Source organism: Chelonia mydas, chromosome 23, assembly GCF_015237465.2.
Source record: "Chelonia mydas isolate rCheMyd1 chromosome 23, rCheMyd1.pri.v2, whole genome shotgun sequence".
Lineage (NCBI taxonomy): Eukaryota > Metazoa > Chordata > Testudines > Cheloniidae > Chelonia > Chelonia mydas.
The window spans coordinates 1,299,023-1,320,532 of record NC_051263.2 but is presented as its reverse complement, the minus strand read 5'-3'; the positions used below and the strand labels follow the sequence as shown (position 1 = coordinate 1,320,532).

The window sequence follows — 21,510 nt, the reverse complement described above, 5'->3', positions numbered from 1 at the left end:
AAGGAAAGAGATGCCATGAAACGGTCACAAGGTCAGCAGATCCACCCATAGAGACTCTAATGCTGATAATTTTACATCTAATTTGATTGCAGCTTCTATTTCAGAAAACTCGAGAGAGCTAGGTTCTGGCATAATAAAGAGCAATACTTATCTAGCTCACTGCTCTCAGGACTTGATCGAGTTTAGAGGAAAGAACGTAATTGCGTTTGTGAGCACAGCCACTTCATTTGCGGCCACAAGGTCAGAGACACTTAGCTCTGCTTTGACTCTCAGACAGATATGGATAGCTAGCTACATCATGGCAGATTTTCTTAAGCAAACAGATTTTCAGGCCCACACCACATAGGCTCCTAAAGCACTAGTCAATATGTCCCATAACCCTAAAAATAAATCAATAAATCAGTCAAAGAGGAGGAGGGGATCTTCACTTCAGTAATATTAGGAGACGTGGGTTCAATTCCCAGCTCCATCACAGACTGTGTCACCCTGGGAAAGTAACTGCCTCTCTCTAGGCCTCAGTCTCCCTTCTGTAAAATGGGGGTAATGATCCTTACTTTTCTCCCACCGTCAGTTCTGTTCTGCTATTTAGATTGCAGGCTCCTCGAGCCAGGACCATCTCTTAGTCTGTGTCTGTGCAGCCCTCAGCACAACATGGCCCCAATCTCCCATCGGGGTCTCTCGGTGCTACCGGAATACAAATAATTTCTCCATGGTTTTCAGGAACCCCATTTTCATTCAAGACAGTTTTGTGATATTCTATCAGCTGTTGCCAGAAGTCATAGAATCATAGAACATCAGGGTTGGAAGGGACCTCAGGAGGTCATCTAGTCCAATCCCCTGCTCAAAGCAGGATCTAATCCCCAATTAAATCATGCCAGCCAGGGCTTTGTCAAGCCTGATCTTAAAAACCTCTAAGGAAAGAGATTCCACCACCTCCCTAGGTAACCCATTCCAGTGCTTCACCACCCTCCTAGTGAAAAAGTTCTTCCTACTATCCAACCTAAACCTCCCCCACTGCAACTTGAGACCATTACTCCTTGTTCTGTCATCTGCCACCACTGAGAACAGTCTAGATCCATCCTCTTTGGAACCCCCCTTCAGGTAGTTGAAAGCAGCTATCAAATCCCACCTCATTCTTCTCTTCTGCAGACTAAATAATCCCAGTTCCCTCAGCCTCTCCTCATAAGTCATGTGCTCCAGCCCCCTAATCATTTTTGTTGCCCTGTGCTGGACTCTTTTCAATTTTTCCACCTCCTTCTTGTAGCGTGGGGCCCAAAAACTGGACACAATACTCCAGATGAGGCCTCACCAATGTCGAACAGAGGGGAATGGTCACATCCCTCAATCTGCTGGCAATACTCCTACTTATACAGCCCAAAATGCCGTTAGCCTTCTTGGCAACAAGGAAACACTGCTGACTCATATTCAGCTTCTTGTCCATCGTAACCCCTAGGTCCTTTTCTGCAGAACTGCTGCCGAGCCACTCAATCTCTAGTCTGTAGCGGTGCATGGGATTCTTCCGTCCTAAGTGCAGAACTCTGCACTTGTCCTTGTTGAACCTCATCAGATTTCTTTTGGCCCAATCCTCTAATTTGTCTAGGTCCCTCCATATCCTATCCCTACCCTCCAGTGTATCTACCACTCCACCCAGTTTAGTGTCATCTGCAAACTTGCTGAGGGCGCAATCCATGCCATCCTCCAGATCATTAATGAAGATATTGAACAAAACCAGTCCCAGGATCGACCCTTGGGGCACTCTGCTTGATACCGGCTGCCAACTAGACATGGAGCCATTGATCACTACCCGTTAAGCCTGATGATCTAGCCAGCTTTCTATCCACCTTATAGTCCATTCATCCAGCCCATACTTCTTTAACTTGCTGGCAAGAATACTGTGGGAAACCATATCAAAAGCTTTGCTAAAGTCAAGGAATAACATGTCCACTGCTTTCCCCTCATTCACAAAGCCAGTTATCTCGTCATAGAAGGCAATTAGGTTAGTCAGGCATGACTTGCCCTTGGTGAATCCATGCTGACTGTTCCTGATCACTTTCCTCTCCTCAAAGTGCTTCAAAATTGATTCCTTGAGGACCTGCTCCATGATTTTTCCAGGGACTGAGGTGAGGCTGACTGGCCTGTAGTTCCCAGGATCCTCCTCCTTCCCTTTTTTAAAGATGGGCACTACATTAGCCTTTTTCCAGTCATCCGGGATGGCTCCCCTGATAGCCATGAGTTTTCAAAGATAATGGCCAATGGCTCTGCAATCACATCCGCCAACTCCTTTAGCACTCTCGGATGCAACGCATCCAGCCCCATGGACTAGTGCTCGTCCAGCTTTTCTAAATAGTCCCGAACCACTTCTTTCTCCACAGAGGGCTGGTCACCTCCTCCCCATACTTTGCTGCCCAGTGCAGTAGTCTGGGAGCTGACCTTGTTTGTGAAGACAGAGGTGAAAAAAGCAATGAGTACATTAGCTTTTTCCACATCCTCTGTCATTAGGTTGCCTCCCCCATTCAATAAGGGGCCCACACTTTCCCTGACCTTCTTCTTGTTGCTAACAAACCTGTAGAAACCCTTCTTGTTACTCTTAACATCCCTTGCTAGCTGCAACTCCAGGTGTGATTTGGCCTTCCTGATTTCACTCCTGCATGCCTGAGCAATATTTTTATACTCCTCCCTGGTCATTTATCCAACGCTCCTTAAGTGGCAGCCAAGCTCTCCAACAGTCTAGTCCCGTCGCTGACCAGAAAGACACTTCTGCCATCAATGTGACAATGCAGTGGCTGGCTATTTCTATGGAGATAAAATAAGCCTTCTTAGACTCCTCTGAGTCACAGCCGGCTAGCTCTGGACAGCTCTTAGGATTGACAGTTCACTACTGAAGAGTCTGAAGAGTGCTGCCAGCCTGCAGGTTGCCTAGCAGGAGAACTGCAAATGGAGCTGCAAAGTATCAAATGCTGCTGTGCTACAAGACAGGCTGAGTCAAATGGTCCGTTCTAAACCTTGTCAATTCCTTGGTCCTCTCCTCCCAAAGACAGAATCAGAAGACCAATCCAGAACACCACATTTCATCCCGCTCCAAAAGTGGAAGCAATCCCCAATTCATCCATGGCTTCCCCCATTTGTGGGCTACCGCTCATGCCCTGTATAAAGGTTACTTCAAACCCATTACATATCATTACACAAAAAACAAACCTATGCAACGTATTCTCTCTCTCTCATACACACACACACAGCTCTCTGGAGACCAGTTTACAAATCTAATGCCCTGACACATGTGATTCAAGCTTAGTTTGTCACGAGAGCAACTGAGAAAGGAAAAGGCCAATGGCAACATCTGTTTTAATTTAGGCAAGAATAAGAACAACATGCAACGAACAACGAAGGCCAGCCAATGTTAAGTGGATGCTATAACATGTACATATAACGATATACATACAAACATATAACGATGTTTGCTGCAGGCGAATGGCAGATTTCCTTAGCGAAGCCCCAAAAGTCTCAGTGAGAAAGAAAGGTTTCACCAGAGGCTTTAGAAAGGAAGAGGGGTCATGCAATGGGAAGACAAACACTGTTCACACATCAGTGGCAGAGCCAGAAACAGAACCGAGGTGCCCTGACTCCAGTCCAATGCTTTAATCGCTGAACCATGCTGCCATGGGAAGCAATTCACCAGTTACCTGTCCGCTGCCCTCCCCTGCACCACAGGACATAACGTGATTAAAGCACATGCTACCTGGCTAATGGGCATCACCTTTAAATTGCGCCATATGCTTTTCACCCCACCCACACACCCCGTATTACCCAGGGGAATGACGAGATGTCGGCTGGGTTGCTGGAGACAGCTGCTGAGTAAGGACCTCATCCCACAGTGATGTCCATTAACGCAAAGGCAGAGTACATTGCGGGATCAAGAGTTAAAGAGCTACGCCATTTGCTACCTTTGCTAGCAAACACTTGCTGAAACTTAGAGTCCAATCTAAAGCATTTGCAAAAGCGCCATGGATATTTTCTTGAAGGAGGGTGCCTCTAACTGGCTGGCTCACGAGACTAATTACAGATTGAAAATTATCTGCATTTTCAGGAGATGGAAGCTCATGACAAGACAGCCTATTACACAGTTTGATTTTCTGCCTCACTCTGCGTTTCCTCCTGCAACGTTTGCTAGCTCAGTGGCTCCTTTACGCAGCTTTGGCATAAAGGCCGAGCATTTAAAAATAATATATATCTTGCCTCTAATTCGCCATTACTTGGTAAAGCGAGGAAGCCTCCCAATTGCTGTAAATAAGCATGAGGTGACTGCAATCGAGGGGAATCCAGAAAAAACGAAACAGTAGCTGTTTGGGTTAATCATCATCTCGTGGGGCACAGCAGCTGTACGTTCATATTGCTGTGCTCATCGTACTGAAGAGGAAGCACCTCACATGTTTGACACATGGAATTCTTGTTTCTGGCAGGTATGCACTAAAAGGGACCCACTGCATCACAATGAGGCTGATGTCAGTGGGTGGCCTGTGCATGTAAGAGAAGGGTTATTTGGGGGCTGAGAGAAACTCACTCAGTGCTGATGGACATTCTGATTCAGACCAAGAGATCGGACTGCTGTAACGTTCTCCATGGCGCCATGCACATACCATACCTGAGGCAGAATGCTGCACAGAGTTGCACATCCGGACCACGTTAGACAAGCGCTTTGTGATATGCATCGGCTTCCAATAAGCTTCCAAGTGGAATGAAAGGTGCTGGATTTAGCCCTAAAGAACGGTTACCAACCTTAGCATAAGCATGGCTCTTCAAGCGGGGTTTCTATTCATATTCCACTCTCGCTCCATGTGAACCCAGGTGCTCATGACCAGAACCTTTTGTCCACTGGGGCTGCGCCTACGCCACCCTCGTACCCCCACTCCCTGAGTACAAAGGGTGAAGCAAGCCCAATCACCCCTCAGTTCCTTCATCAACACAAAATCCAGGTGTTATCAGAGGCCAAAGTAGCAGGGAAGGAAGGTGGGTCCACTCTTAGTGACTCAAACTGTAACCTGACAGGTATGAGGTGGGCACACAAGTAAATCAGACAGTGATCAGAAGGCAGTCATCAGACCTAGAGGCCTCTAGAGGGAAGAGTATTTTGTAAGTGTGTGTACCAATCCCCAGGTAGCTGCCCTACAAACTTCAGAGATGGCCACACGGATGGTGCCGGGGCTCTAGTTGCATGAGCCGAGAGCCTGCCTAGCAGTCTAGACAAGCTAGCTGATAAGTTTAGTGCAGTCAGTCAGAGGCCCATTTGGAAAGCCTTGGGAATGAAAAGCTTGACCCCTTACCCTATCCGCAAAGTAATAAACAACCTTGAATTGTTTGATTCTACCAAGGTAAAAGGAGAGAGCCCTGAGTGCATCTAAGGTCTGAAGCCTGACTCCCCTTGACTGGTGTGTGGTTTACAGAAGAACACTGGTAAATGTTCCATCTCTTTTAGAGGGAAGTCAAAGATCCCATTAGGTAAAAATATCGGATAGGCCCGTACGGTAACTTTGTTCTATGGAAGACAACGGATGGTGGGGCCTGCCATGACATACTTGCCACTGAAACAAAACACAGAAAGCAGCAGAACTGCTGCTCCAGAAGTGGGGGAAGCCCTGGCTCTCAGACGAATGAAGGAAGAACTGGGCATCGCTCTCCTTTCTTTCTGGAGAATTAGAAAATGAGACGAAAAACCCTTACCCCTGAATGGAGGCAGAAACTCTTCTGTCACCCCAAGAGACAGAAGTGAGTCCACTTCCTGTTGTGATAGGCTCTCGTGAGAGTGGACTTGCAGGAGGTCAGGGAAGAGGGTTGGGGGACTCTGGAACTGGAGCCAATGTCCCACCTCAATTATTTCCCGCACCCAGTGGCCCAGACAATAAAATAACCGGTCTCCAAATGAGGTAGAAAAAGGGTGGATTCAGAAGTGAGTCATGTGGTCCTCAACCACACTGTCCAACTGGCGAGGAAGAAGCTGAGGGGCTTCGTTTATGAAACTACTGTTTCTATGAAATTCCAAGAGCTGTTGAGGAACCTGCCTATAACGTGTCTGCTATCTACCCAGTCTTCTTCTAGGCTGTGGAGTCTAAATACCTAGAGAACACAGAGGCCCAGGAGTCCTTCAAGGAACACCCCCTCCTTTGTTTTATTGCTGAACAGCTCAGTACCACCAGTTGTGTTCTGCACCTCCCTGGGGATTCCCAAAGATTGTAGACACGGTGACCTCTCTCATTACAACAGAAGTTGCCACAGACCTTGCAGCGATATCGGAGGCATCAATCGCTGCCTGGAGGGAGGTTCGTGCCACTAGCTGCTCCTAGGCATTTATGCTCATCTCTAGATTCCTGATGGTGCTTGTTCGCAAACTCGCTCACCTTATGCCAGTGAAGGTAGTCATACCTAGACAATAATGCCTGGTAGCTGGCAATTCTGAGCTGGAGTCTGGCAGGAGTAATCCTTTCTCCAGAACAAGTCCAGACGTTTAAGTTCTCTCTCCGTAGGCACTGTCTTGGCTCCCCGTTGTCTAGATCCTACTTGTGTAGCTGTTGCAACCAGCGAACCAAGCACTGGACGTGTGTAAAAACATTCAAAACTAGATGAAGGTACCTGATGCCATTTGTCAGCTTTCCTGAATGTACAAGAAGCTGATGCTGGCATCAGCCACAGGTGTTGTGCTTGGCCAGCAAACCCCCAACTGATTGGCATTGCCAACCTCTCTGGCATCAAGGAGTGGAGAATATCCAGAAGCTTATGGGATTTCAACAGGGATTTCCAGAGCATCTGCCAGCCTTCGAGTCAAGTCTTGAAGAGTTTTCTATTTGTCAGAAGGGAGCCATGACTTCACTGGGCCATGAAGGAGAGAGAGCAACTGGAATGAGTTCTGCCAGCTGATGGTGGCAGTTGCTCAGACTTGCCGCAAGGTCTTTGGGGCTGATGATGATGCTGCACCCTACGGGATCTTACTGGAGTTACTCTTGAAGGAGCCATGGAGAAGGGTCTCTGTCAGGTATAACCCCTACAAGATCCAATCTGCCCAGGGTTGAGAGCTTTAGGAGATAGGAGCAGGGTGCCACTGTGGGGTACCAAAGGGATTGTCTCCCTCCAACACCCTTTGCTTGCAAGAGTAAAAGGACCTAGAATCCCTCTCAGATGAGATGGAGCCATAAGCAGAATGGGATCCTGGACAGCATCCAGGAGCAGCTCTCCTACTACCCTCAGAAGTGGAGTGGAAGACGTTATCTTTGAGTTTCTGTAGGGGTTGCTGGATGTGTTATAGGGAGCTCCCTTACCTGTGCTTCAGAACCACTCAGCACCAGTGTCCAGCCAGCAGCTGCTATCAAAGGGCGAACCCTCACTGCAGGTGTTAATAGCAGCCTCTCAGGAAGCACCAACGCCTTGAAGGCACTCAGTACCAAGAAGGTCGTTACTACGAATGGCCTGTGTGATGGGGCACTTGCCCCACATTGGGCTCTAAGGGGTTAATAGAGCCCTTGGGAGGCTGCGCAGGAGGCAGCCAATCAGAGAGGGGCTGTGAGGAGCAGCCAATCAGGGCTGGGCTGGCCCATATAAGAAGGGCTGCAGAGCAGCTTCAGTCAGTCACTCCCTGGAGCTTGAGGAGGGAGGACTGGCTGTCTTGCAGACTGAAGGCAGCAAACTCCCTGGACAGAGCAGTGCTGCTGGCAGAGACCCAGGGAGCTAAAGGCAGCTCCTGGTGGGCTGCAGAGATCTGCAGGCTGAGGCCCTGAGACAAGGGCAAAGAGGGTGCTGGGGCTGCAGGGAAGTGGCCCAGGGAGATCTACAGAGGACTCGGAGGGGACGCAGCAAGTGGTGGCCATCTACAGGGTCCCTGAGCTGAGATCCAGAGTAGTGGGTGGCCCGGGTCCCCCCCATCCCCCTGCAGAAGTGGCCGGACAGATATTGCAGAGCCCCCAGAAGCGGGAAACCCAGAGCGTCACATGGCTGGAGGGCTGTGTCACTGAAGAGGTCCTGGGAGTGACATGGGTCCCAGAGCAGAAGTGACGGCGGCAAGGCACTGCCAGAAGAGGGCGCACTGGCAAGAAAAGCTAATCCCTGTGACAGCCAGCAGGAGGAACTGGAGTGGTGAGTCGCACCCCGTCACAGCCTGTTGGAGTAAGAGGTGCCGAAGGTGTAGGTATTGAGGTCAGTGCCAGCACTAGGTGCCCTGTTGACAGTACCGCTGTTCCTGATGCAGACGCAGCTTGAAGCTGCTCCTACTGGTACCGAAGCTCAGCGACCAGAGTCCTTAGGGTCTTTTTGTATTATGGGGTATTTTAGCCATGGGATGGGCACCCAGCAGATGGGGTGGATGCTTATAACTATATTTCAGAGTCCATAAAAACAGAGCAAATTTGCAGCTGACAGTAAAAATTACTAGAATATCCATGAAGCACCAAAGGGCAGGTTCTTGTAGGATCTTTTGAAACTGTTAAATCCAAGGAAGTAAGATGTGCCTGTCAGATTTAAAAGGCACAGATTTACTCCTGCCTTAAACACTAGTGTAAAGACTTTATAGGAACATAAAGACTTTTCATCCTTGAATCTCAAAGTGCTTCTCAATGAAGCTACACAACTGACTCTGACATGGTTCTCGCCTCATTTTAAAAGGGGAGTGAAGAGACTAAGAACTCCGGTGGCCCGAATCCCAGCCCTGTTTTGTCTGCCGCAGAGCTCCCATTCACTCCCTCACCAGCTCAGCCATGTCCTGGTTTCACCCAGAGCCGGAGTACCTGGGGCAACGCAGACCAGACACGCCAAGAAGGAAATCTGCCTGACAAAGCTCTTTTATATGCCTTTAATTTTTCTGGGTATGAATGCTGCTGCCTGAAGTCTGACCTGAGCTTTGCATACAGACACAAAGGGGGTGAGGGGGGCGGTGCACCAGCTGGCAAAAGTCAGATGCAGGTAAAAGCCAACCCAGAATAAAAACCACAGTCAACAGCTAACACTGCAGCCTCCAAACAGAGAATTAGCAAGGTAATTAAACTAAAAGGTTCATGATTTTGAGATTAATTAGGGTTGGTTAAAGCCAAATAATCCCCACTGCTGAGCAATCAGGATGCCATTAATTTTCTTCTTATAAAAGAAAATACATCAAACAGATGGTCAAACATCAGAGCTACAATAGGGAAGAAAGCCATAATTCAGGCCCATCAGCAGAACACTGGGAAAGGACATCGCACCCACTCCGCAGAGAGGCACAACACAGCCCAGAGGCTATTCATTCATATTTCTTCTCCAAACTGAGCCTGGGATTAGAAAACTAGACCTCCATCTATTTATCTGATGGAGACAGTGTAATTGGAGATAACCCAGCATTCATGTTGGGTGTCAAACTAAATTAAAAACAACATATATCAACTGGTTTGTAACTATGGGCAGATTCATACTTGTCCAATTCTGGAGGCAGATCAACTGGAATATCCAATTACTGTAATTTTAAGATTCCTTGAACAGCAGCAGCTCCTGGCCCTGGAGGAGGAAATGCAGCAACTCATCTAGATGCTCAATAGGCTTTGGCCTGAGTTGCATAGATTTTGAAAGCCAAAAGGGACCATTATGACCACCTAGCCTGGGCTCCTGCATAACCCAGACCAGAGACCTACATTCACTGATTCTTGCAACCTGCCCATACCTTGAAGGTGAGCTGGAGCAGATATTTTAGAAATATGAAGTTCAGGGGGAGTTAGACCCATCTGGAAACTCTCAGCCACACTGTTTCGGAGGCGTGAGAGGGGCACGCTGACCTCGCCTTGTTAAAGCCAGGGGAAACCTTCCCTTAGATATTTTTTCTTATTGGAGTCAACCGATGATGGCAGAAGACAGAAGCAGATGAGGAAATGTCATCTATTAAATAACCTTGTTCCTCTAGTTCGCCATTTAATTAAAATCTGTCCATCTCCAGGATAAGAAATATTGCCTATTAAATTGTCAGGGAACTCTGAGCCATGGGCTGCCTGCTAATGCCTACGTTCCCGAGTGTACTTCCACTAACAGAATACCAATTGAGAGAGAGAGAGGCTGATATCCACTCCCTCCCCCACACACAACACATAGGAAAAAAGACAGTCAGCCAACTGCATTAGTCTACATTAAACTGAACACCATGGAAGGTAGAGCGCATGCAGAGATATTTCATAGAGGTATCGCAGAGTTTCAAGAAAGCAAGGAGAATCTCTGGCTCAGCAAACAGCATGAGCTGCAACGTGCACAATGGGGCTAGTGAAGGATGGAGTGCAAGGTTTTCTTGATTTAAGGTTATGTTTATTACAGCTACCTCATACCCCTCATTTCTTAGGAGCCCTCCCACGTGACAAGGCAGTGCCGACTGAATTGCCAATCTGGTCTCAAAGAGGCGTGCAGGCACATAAGATAGCAGTAGATGAATGGAACAGGCACACATACAAGTGAGTGGGAGCCTGTTCCAATATCTTATTATTTGTATTAAAGTACCACCTACAGGCCCCAGATGGGATCGGGGCCCCATTATGCTAGGCATCATGTGTATACAAAGTAAGAGACAGTCCCTGCCTCAGAGATCTTACAGTATAAACAGACAAGTCAAAGGAAGAATTGTTATCTTCATTTTACAGATGGAGAGCTGAGACTCAGCGTGGTTAAGGGACATGCCCAAGGGCGCCCCGTGGATCATTTAACAGAGCTGGGACGAGAACCTAGGTCTCCTGACTCCCCGTGCCCTGCCTGTCAGCATGGTGTGCTTACAGAAGGCAAGCTCTTCAGAGCAGGGACCAATTACATTTGAGACTTCACCTCCTGTATACTAAGCCACTATACAAATATACTGAGACTTCTGTTGTTATAGCAGGTATGTGGTGTTAGAGGCTGGTAAGACTAGCCGATCCATTATCCTAACGCATTCGTATTGTGCAATAGGTACATTAAGGAAAACAGACTTTGTTTGAACAGCAGCTTCTTCACAAAGCGAACTAGCAAGGTTTCATTTTTATGTTTTAGAAAGAAGCCTGTACGATAGAGTCAGAAAAAACCTCAAAGGAACAGCAAGCAATAAGCTCCCAAGTACATGAGAGAAGTGTTTTTGCTACCCAGGCAGTGCAACGCCTGGCAGCACCAGTCTCAACAGGGCATTTGTTAACATGTGGGCTCTCTGGATGGACGACATACCGTAAGTCTGTAACCAATTCCGATCAACAGAACACAGAGGGAACCCCAAAAACAGGTTTCAAAAGGCAGCTATTTCCAAAGGAACAGTGTAAAGTGACTGGATTAGAATCCTGGTGGTAATCCCAAGTAACAGTTCCTGTTGAGTTTGTGACTATTCGGCAGGGATCAGCGTCTGAAAGTCTGAACAGGCCGAACATTCCAGAGAAGAGCTTACCAGGCAACAATGGCTTTTCCTGGTAGGTGTGCTGGGCTATCACACGTCACACTGGTGGGAAGAGCACGGCCTGGAAACTAAACTAGAGAACGTCAGCAAAGAGAGCCTTTCACCTCTGCATTACCAAGGGGCCAAGGCCAAAGCGTTTGGACTGCACTTCCTTCCGTGGAATTGACTACATACAGACCTACACATCCAGGGTTTCCCCTGTGGCACAGTAACTGGCTAGATTCTGGCTAGACTGTGATCTCCATGGGAAACTCCAAAATTCTACCAAAAAAGTGTTCTGTGTCAGAATGAAATGCAGAATATTCTAGATTTCCCACAACAGGGAAACCACTTTTTAACAGGGTTTGGAAATCACTGACCCCCCCATCATTAGAAAACATCTGAAATAAAATTGAGGCTCAGAGCCCAAGCAAAAAGCAAGAATTTCTCAATGCAGCGTACACTTGGTAAGAAGCTACGTAGACTCAGTTGATGGGCATTTTACTGCATCAGCCAGCTCACAAAAGGGGTTTCCTAAAATGCTCACTAAATGAATATCCTATAGGTGCAGGAGTGCCATCGTCTGCTGGGTCAAAACTTGAGGAAACTCTGAATTCAAAGAAAAATAAAAACAAAACATAAGTCCATGGCGATGGGAAAAGATATGGGCCAGTTAATTTTAGGGTAACAACATGAAAAGGGGCTCTAGAAATATCACAGAGTTTGGGAATGGTTAAGTAACCCCATCTACCCAACATGCAACAGCATCAACCATTCAAGGATGCCAAAGCACTGCATACAGAAAGAGTTTGGCCTCCCAACTGCTGCCGAGGTGGGTCCTGCTCCCCATGTAACAGGCAGGAAAACTGAGAGTACATCTACACCGCAAAAAAACACCCAACAAAAAACACCCTATAGCAGGAAATCTCAGAACCAGGTCAACTGACTCGGGCTTACACAACAGGGCTAAAGATAGTAGTGTAGACATTCCCACCCAAGCCCAGGCTCTGGAACCCAGCAAGGGGTGGGGGGCGTTTCCTGAGCCCAGGATCCAGCCTGAGCAAGAATGTCTACACTACTATTTTTAGCCCCACAGCACAAGCCCTGCAAGCCCCGGTCATTTGAGCCAGGCTCTGAGACATGCTGCCTCAGGGTTTTTGGTTTTTTTTTGTAGTGTAGCCAAACCCTGAGGCACAGAGAAGGGAAGGGTGTGAAAAACCCACCCCAAGTGACATAGTTATATCAACATAACCACTCGTGTAGACAGCACTAGGTCAAGGAGAGAGAGCTTCTCCCACCAACACAGCGACCACCTCTCAGGGAGGTGGATTACCTACACTGACAGGAGCTATGGGGGGCATTGCTCCCCCCCCCAAACTGGATACATCACAGAGGTGATGCATGGGAAGGGGCCAGATTTCTCCCTTCTATTTGGCCCTGCTTCCTCTCTACAGAGGAACGTTCGGGGGTGAGCAGCAATGCCAGGCGCTGTGTGTCCAGATCAGTTTCCCCACATGGGCTGCCTAAGAGCAGCTCCTGACCCTCACAGCAGAGCTCCAGCTTCGGGTCGTTTCAGTTTTAGTAGCATATAAAATAAGAGACTTGCCCCAGAAACACAGTTGTCTAGACATAGGGGCCACTTTCTAATCAGCACCGGTAACATTGTAGCAAGCGAGTACAAGCTCTGAGGTGCGTCCCAAGCGCTGGGCAGCGTTGAGCATTGACTGACCAGGGAAGGTTGAATGGGAGTGGAGCATGCTTAGGCACGGGGCAAAGGGGACAGGTTTTAGCGATGGATTGGTTTGGTGTGTGCATCACAAGTTTGTGTATCTCTCAAACCAGGGAGGCGTGATTCATAGTTACATGAAAGTGCTTGGTTCTGTTTATTTAAGAATTTGTTTTTATGCCAATGTTGATTTTTAAATGGTAGCTAGTAAACATGGCGAATAATTAAGTTAAAACAAAAACTAAGGTGATTAAATAATGAACGTACACGGTATTTGTGATTTCAAGTACACTGTAATTTAAGTACCACTAACAATTGGTAAATCCAGAAATTAGAGCTATACCTATTATAAATAGTATTAAGCCCTTCCCCAACAGAAAAGTCAAACTACACCTATGGACGCAGTTCTATCCGTACAAAAGTGCTTATACCAGAATAGTTTATTCTCTGACGGGAAGGGGAATAAGTGATAGCAGTGTAAGGTACCTTTATCCTGATAGAACTGCACCCACACTGTGGGATGTACCAGTGTAACTACATTGATAAAGAAATCCACCCCCTCACCAAAATAGCTATACCAGTTCAAAATAGCTATTGTAGAGCAGGCCTGGGTGTGTGCACTGTGCCTTGCACACCAGGACTCTGATCAAGGCACTACTGCAGCAGAAAAATGAGGACTAGTGGAAAGTATAGACTAAGGATAACGTCTGTGCTGCCAGAGTGAAGGCAGAACTGGGATCCTCCACACACCCATGAAGTCAACGGGCAGGCGTATAACTGATGGCAGAGCGATAACCAACCTCCATCAGCATTTCAGTACTACAGAGGCAGAGTTCATTCAAATGGCTCAGCTTTCTTTTCCCCTTTCGTATAACCGTAACAAAGATAGGAGCCTTTTTACTGCCAAGAACAAAACCCCTCCGCACATTCTCAGCCCCCACCATCTGTAACAGTATTAGTTAGTAAACAGCCGTGCTCACTGTTCTTTTGGTGCCTGCACAAATAGGTCAGCGGACGAGGCAAGTGTTGTTATGGAATTGAAAACAAGTCGGCACCACAACAGTGCGCCTCTGGAGGGGTTTCTGATGCAGCCTGTTGAAACACAGCCCTGCAGAGAAAAGGGGATAAGGCAGGAGGGCTGAATGGCATGTGTGAAAACAAGTATCAGCCCAATGTTCAAAATTGGGAGACAAGTGTGAAAGCTGTCAGGACTAAACAAACAGTGCCACAGCACATTAGCTGCCGCAGGTCAGATTACTCCAAAACGCGGCTAGGAGTATGGCACCAGCTGCACCATTATTATTTCAGCTCAGCCTGATTCGCAAGGGGACATTCAGACTCCAGCACTAAGCTCACGTTCTGCAGGATTCTAGAATTTAAAGCAGCACATATATCCTCTTCCAAAAAAGTGTCATATTAAAGCAATTCGCTCATTACCAAAACAGGCTGTTGAGCACCACTCCCACAGTCTCCAGGTCACTGATTCAGATCCAGCCAAGCAGAATTAACAACCAGAAGTCATCCATCATCCGATGGCTGTGCGAAACGAGTTGGAGGAGGTCCTAACCCAATTCCCAGCAGGTTTGTGACCATGTCACCAAAACCGCCATGCAATGTTTGTCAGACTCAGCACGGCATTAAGACACCAATATGATTTGCCCTTTCATCCCAAAGGATGGCTCTTCCAGCCAGAATGAGGCACAAGCATGCTGGCATGAGAGCAGCATGGTTCAGAATGTCACCCTGGCTCTGCCTACATGGTACCTGATCTATGGAGAGAGAGGATTCACTCGCGAGCCGGGCACTTTTCCACTAGAGCCAAGTTCAGTGTAAAGATACACTTCCACTAACAAAGGTGACTGCATCCAAGGAGAATGTATTTCCAGAAACGGTTTTCATCAAGTTTCAGAGTAGCAGCCGTGTTAGTCTGTATCCCCAAAAAGAAAAGGAGGACTTGTGGCACCTTAGAGACTAACCAATTTATTTGAGCATAAGCTTTCCTGAGCTACAGCTCACTACGTGGAATGCATCCGATGAAGTGAGCTGTAGCTCACGAAAGCTTATGCTCAAATAAATTGGTTAGTCTCTAAGGTGCCACAAGTCCTCCTTTTCTTGTTGTGGTTTTCATCAAGTGGTTTTATGTTACCCCAGAATAAATCCTTAGAGGCAGCCATATTTCATTGAAAGGGACACACTTTCCTACCTAAATTGCTCCCACTGCTCCAGATTACTAGAATACAAAGATTAAGTTCTATTTACTGATTGCTTTGGACAATAGAAAACAAAGATGTAGGTTTCACTTTGAAGCGCTCAGGGCTGCAGTGTTTGGTCTGCAGGGATGTTTGTTTGAAAACAACTGCTGGAAGCGCTGGGAGGATTTTTAAAAATATGATGTACTACACTTCCATTGGTCTCTGGATTTTTCTGAAAGCCAATTTTTTTTAAAGGTAATTTGGGGGATGATCTGATTTGACAGGACACTTAATAAAATGAATAAATGAGACATTGATGTACAGCTGTTCCCATTAATGTTAATGAGAACTGTATATGTAAATCCACCAGCCATCAGTTGGAGAACAGACTACTCCCGTTTTGCAACTCAGAAATGCAAGATGTAATTCCAGTTCCTGGCTATCCTCTATAGCCCTTTCATTTTCATGTATATATCTGAACAATCGTTTCCTGGGAAAACAACATTGCTGCCTTTCTAGCATTATCTGCACTTCTGACACCTTCACTACTACTCCAGGAAGCTTTAGAAGAACCACACAGGTGTCTGAGTATCAGGATGGGTAAGATTGAAAGTTTCCACCACAAAGGAAGTGAAATGCACTGTCTGATGTTCAAATGGGAGGGATGGCTTCTGCTATAAATTCTGTTTGCAGAAACTGAGAAACTTTGTATTACTTAGGCATAGAGGATCTGATCTTGATGCAGTGAGAGTATTTCCATTGACATCAATGAAAGCCAGTTCAGATCTGGACGTACTAAGCAGACAACACATGTACAAGATTTGATTTCTGCTGCAAGAAGTTGCAAAGTAGGGGCCCAATCATGAGGACACTTACTGGGCATGCTGCTTCCTACTTCAAGTCTATAAAGACTGGACAGCAATTTCATCTCTAGTACTCTTTGATCTATATAGTTTCCATAAACACATGAATGTCTTTCAGGATCTCTGCCTTGCATGGCTGCAAGCAGCACTCTATCCGTGCAGTTCCTTGGAACCGCAGGCTACCTTCAGATCTCATTTAATCCCCAGCTCCATGCTATCACAGCACTGGGAGAGCCACTTAACTCCCCCTTGTGAGAGTCTGGAGGGCATGGACATGTCTGTAAAAACAAAAGGGTGATATTAAGCCTGCATCTGACAGCCCCCTGCCCCTAATACCATAAATCCTGCTGCTGGCTTATGCTGTCTGATCCCCCTCCCCGCTTTTATTCATATTGCAGCTGTTACTTATACAGCATAATGGAGCCAATACCTCCAGGCAAAGCTAGCAAGTTTAACATCTTCCTATTTAATGTCATTTTGTCTGTTCTGCTTCCATTTAGCTGATTCAGCTCCTCTTACAACACTGGCCCTTTGATTCCTGTCACACGTGGAAAATTATTTCAGTTGCACAGGCAGAGCCGTTTTTAAAAGAATGTCTAGCAAGACCAAATACACCCCCCATCCACAGAAAGTCAGGAGATGAAACTCTAACGTCATCTGGAAGGTAAGCATCTAATACGCACCCTCATTCGGACAGGCCTGAATAAAGCACTTGTTAATGTGAAATACATTCATGGTGCTTTGGCCCACTGATATTATACCCCACTGACTTATTGAGCCATTCAGTGTTATTCACATCACAGGGTTGAGCTACCACCAGCTCTTTCAAGCTTTAACCCGAGCTCTGCACAGCACTAATTTTATACAGCAAGGCTCAGGCAAAACTGATGTGAAATAGGAAAACACTTTAATTTCAGGGGAGAAGTTAATTCAAATAACTTGCCATAGCCTGGAAGCAAAGCCAAGTCTTGGGAAGTCTATACCACAGCTAACCATTTGTGTGTCTGCCTCCCCACTCTGCATGCCTGTAACACAATACAGGAGCGCAACGACCATTTGCATTTAGTGCAAGGCGTAGCACTGTGCACCCCAGTCTTTCCCCTCTGGCATCAGGGCTGGGTTTAAAAAGCACAAACCACCAAAGACCTGACTGTTTTCACAGGCAACATCCCCACTAGCTGAATAGTCGATTGTCGCCACAAATCTGAGTTAGGTCCAAGGACTCCTGCAGAGGCTACTAATGAATTGGGCAAACATTGCAGCTGGGGGGGGTGAGGGCGCTGTGTCACAAACTGGACACTCTCACCGCTTTACTCGACCTACCTTTACATTTGCCACCTCCGGCTTGTGAATGTGACCGGCTTGTGACCGGCTGAAACGGTCCCGTGCCCCAGCCCCCGCAATCCCGAAGGGTGAACCCGCCAGCTCAGCAGGGCCCAGCGAGGAGGGGGCTGCCTTGGCTGCAGGCTCTGTCTGCGTGACTTGGGCAAACGCTGCGCTGCCCTGTGCTCAGATCCCCGTCTGCAGCCCAGGGACGTGAGCTGCGTGCAATGACCCCCCCCATGGGGCGCAGGAGCCCCCCACCATCCCGGCCCCCCCCAAAGGCTCCTCAAGCAGAGTGCAATGACGCCTCCCACCATCCCGCCCCCCCCAAAGGCTCCTCAAGCAGAGTGCAATGACGCCTCCCACCATCCCGCCCCCCCCAAAGGCTCCTCAAGCAGAGTGCAATGACGCCTCCCACCATCCCGGCCCCCCCCAAAGGCTCCTCAAGCAGAGAGCAATGACGCCCCCCACCATCCCGCCCCCCCAAAGGCTCCTCAAGCAGAGTGCAATGACCCCCTCATGGGGCGCAGGAGCCCCCCGCCATACCGCCCCCCCAAAGGCTCCTCAAGCAGAGTGCAATGACCCCCCCATGGGGCGCAGGAGCCCCCCACCATCCCGGCCCCCCCAAGGCTCCTCCAGCAGAGTGCAATGACCCCCACCATCCCGCCCCTCCCAAGGCTCCTCCAGCAGAGTGCAATGACCCCCACCACAGGTCAGCCAGAGCTCCCCACCATCCTGGCCCCCCCCCAAAGGCCCCTCAAGCAGAGTGCAATGACCCCCAGCACGGGTCAGCCAGAGCTCCCCACCATCCTGGCCCCCCCCCAAAGGCCCCTCAAGCAGAGTGCAATGACCCCCCACGGGTCAGCCGGAGCTCCCCACCATCCCGGCCCCCCTCAAAGGCCCCTCAAGCAGAGTGCAATGACCCCCTCACGGGGCGCAGGAGCCCCCCACCATCCCGCCCCCCCCAAAGGCTCCTCAAGCAGAGTGCAATGACCCCCTCACGGGGCGCAGGAGCCCCCCACCATCCCGCCCCCCCCAAAGGCTCCTCAAGCAGAGTGCAATGACCCCCCCTCACGGGGCGCAGGAGCCCCCCACCATCCCGGCCCCCCCAAAGGCTCCTCAAGCAGAGTGCAATGACCCCCCCCCGGCCTGATGGCCCCCCCACAGCCCTGGGCAGCCGGAGGCCCCCCCACCTTACCCCTCTCGCACGGGACAGCCGGAGCCCCCGAACGACCCCCTCCCGCGGGGCAGCCGCTGGCCGCGCGGGGACTGCTGGGAGCTGTAGTCCGCGCGGCCGCCCACCCCCGCCTTTCGCTACGGCCGCCCGGGCGCCCGGAAACTACAGCTCCCAGCAGCCCCCGCGCCGCTCCGCAGCTGCCCGCGGGGGGTTCAGGAAGCGGCTCGGAGCAGCGCCCGGTGGGGAGCGGTGAGCGCCCCCCCCCCGCGATGGACACACGGGGCCGCCCCCCCACCCCGCACCGGGGGCAGCGCCCCCTCCGCTCAGACGCCGGCCGCGCGCGGAGCGGAAGCCCAACGGCCGCGGCGCGGGCACTCACCGGTCAGCAGCGGCGCGCGGCCAGAGGCCAATGGGAGCGGGGCAGCGGCGCGCGGACACCCCGGACCTGAGCCGGCCGGGCGCGAGGACACGGCGGGGGAGGGGCACAGGCGGCGGGGGAGGTGCTCTCACCCGCCGCGTGGGCGGGGCCGGGCGGGGAGTGGGCGGGGCTGAAGGGAGGGACGGGCTCCGCCCCCCCAGCACCTCCCACCGCTAGAGGGAGCTGCCCGACCGGAGGGAGCTGGCCCCGCCCCTCTCAGGCCTTAAAGGGCCACGCACCCCATTGAGCCTCCGCCCCACAGCGCAGGGTGGGCAACCCCACTGGGTATATGGGGTGAGCGGGGGAGGGGTTAACCCCCATTGGGTACGTGGGGTGACTGGGGGAGGGGTTAACCCCCATTGGGTACATGGGGCGAGCGGGGGAGGGGTTATCCCCCATTGGGTATATGGGGCGAGTGGAGGGGGTTAACCCCTCCCCGACTTGCTCCAGGTAATCACTGGGGGTTAACCCCCTCCACTCGCCCCATATAGCCAATGGGGGATAACCCCTCCCTCAGTCACCCCACGTACCCAGCGGGGGTTAACCCCTCCCCGACTTGCTCCAGGTAATCCCTGGGGGTTAACCCCCGCTGGGTACGTGGGGCGAGCGGGGGAGGGGTTAACCCCCATTGGGTCTGTGGGGCGAGTGGGGGAGGGGTTAACCCCCGCTGGGTACGTGGGGCGAGCGGGGGAGGGGTTAACCCCCATTGGGTCTGTGGGGCGAGTGGGGGAGGGGTTAACCCCCCGTTGTTTCGCGGGGCGAGCGGGGGAGGGGTTAACACACACCTGCGGTCACACTCCAGTGCAAAGGAGGCAGGAAACGGGCCATTCTGATCCAGTTCCAGGGGGACCTGAGGTGACCAAATCCCAACCGAGCCATCGCTGTGGGTCCACAGGCCCAGTGCCTCGGCTGAGAACCGGTTCCCGGGTGAGCCGGACCCTGGCTGCCTCGTCAGCAGCTCCGGGGAAAACGACAGAGCTGCAGCTGCTGGCAAGGCAGAGTCGGGCAACACCTTTTTGGCGAATAATAAATTGTGGAAATTGTATTTTTGTGTCTCTGAAACTTCACGAATTTGAGCTGAATTCGGCAAATAGCGAGAAATTAAAAATATGAGAGAAAAATTCTAAAAAGTCAAAATGCTTCAGTTCAGCCATTTTGCAAAGAAACGCCCCGACTTTTCAACAGCTTTGCATTTTGCAATTCAGCTGTTTGGAAAAAAGAAAGTGGGAAACACCCAAAGCCGACCCAAAGTGAGAACTGGAGAAAAATGACAGCTTGAACAAAACATTGGGTTTGAGCCAACAGACTTTTCTTGGTCCTGGGGAGAAAACCCGACCCATACAGTTTTACTTAGAACCGTGGTTTGGTTTTCTGGGTTCAGGCCGATCTGCTCAGCTCTCCGCTCCCTGCCGCTCTCCTTCAGCAGCGGGAAAGCGTTTGCGGAACCCGTCCAACGGGATTTACTGTAGACAGGAGCCAGGCGTCCGGGCTGCGGTTTGAACCTGGCAAGCATGTGCAGGGACACTGCCCCCTAGGAAGGGATCTGCGATGTGGGGTTCTGCTGACCCCAGGCACAGGGACTGACACAGGGCCCAGGGTACCACTTGAGTCCTGCTGGGGTTGGCAATGTTGGTATTACTGGGACCCCCATTGTGCCAGGCGCTGCAAAGACCCTGACCGAGATCAGGGCCCCATTGTGAAGGCACTGCACACACACAGAGCCAGAAGCAGTCCCTGCCCTGAAGAACTCACGGCCGGAACGGACAAAGGGGAAACTGAGGCCCAGAGAGAGACAGGGACTTGCCCAAAGTTACACAGGGACAGTGGCAGGAATAGACCCCAGGTGTCCTGAGGCCCAGTGTCCCATCCACGAGACCACGCTGCCTCCCCAAGCCGAGAGGACGGGTTGTCCAAGGAGCAGCCTGCTGCTAGAAGGAATGATTCCGCTACCAGGGCGGGGGCTGCGGTAAAAGCACCTAGCATTTCGACTGAGCAAAGCCGTTCATCTCTGTGGTAACTGCAAATCGCTTTGCGCCCTGAGGATTAACAGCTGGCCGGCACCTGGCTCCCCGGCACGGCTCCCGTGCTGCAGGGCCAGGGCCTGCTGTTATTAGAGCCAGTCTGGTGTCTTGTCTGCCGCAGGAGCCTGCGGGGGCTGCCTGGCAGCCCCCTGTGTCTATGAACCCACTCCTCACCCCTTCTGAGACATGATCCCCCCAGGGCTGGCCTGGAGCGGGGCTCAGGAGACTGGCTCAGGAGTGGGGCTCAGGAGACCAGCTCCAGTTCCTGGCGCTGACCCGCCAGTTTGCTGAGCCCCATCCCTCCTCTGTCGGATGAAGGTGACAATCCTTCCTTGATCTTACCTTTGCGCTCCCTCCCCCTGACTTTGGGGGTGGCCCGGGGCCTGCCTGGCCCCCGGTGTAAATTAGAGCAG

The 21,510-nt window shown here is 50.4% G+C and overlaps 1 protein-coding gene across 5 annotated transcripts in view; it reads right to left on the bottom strand.

The window, feature by feature from the left end:
* Positions 1-19,202, bottom strand: part of SIPA1L3 (signal induced proliferation associated 1 like 3) — a 113,335-nt gene extending 94,133 nt beyond the window's left edge. Inside the window, exon 1 of one of the 5 annotated variants that reach the window (XM_043534593.1) lies at positions 19,038-19,202. The gene's annotated coding sequence lies outside the window, so the exon portion shown is untranslated. Of the gene's footprint in view, positions 1-18,679; positions 18,746-19,037 lie in introns of those variants that run through there. The other 4 variants (XM_037884385.2, XM_043534586.1, XM_043534587.1 and 1 more) reach the window with 4 other exon arrangements.
* Between the last annotated feature and the right edge of the window lie 2,308 nt (positions 19,203-21,510).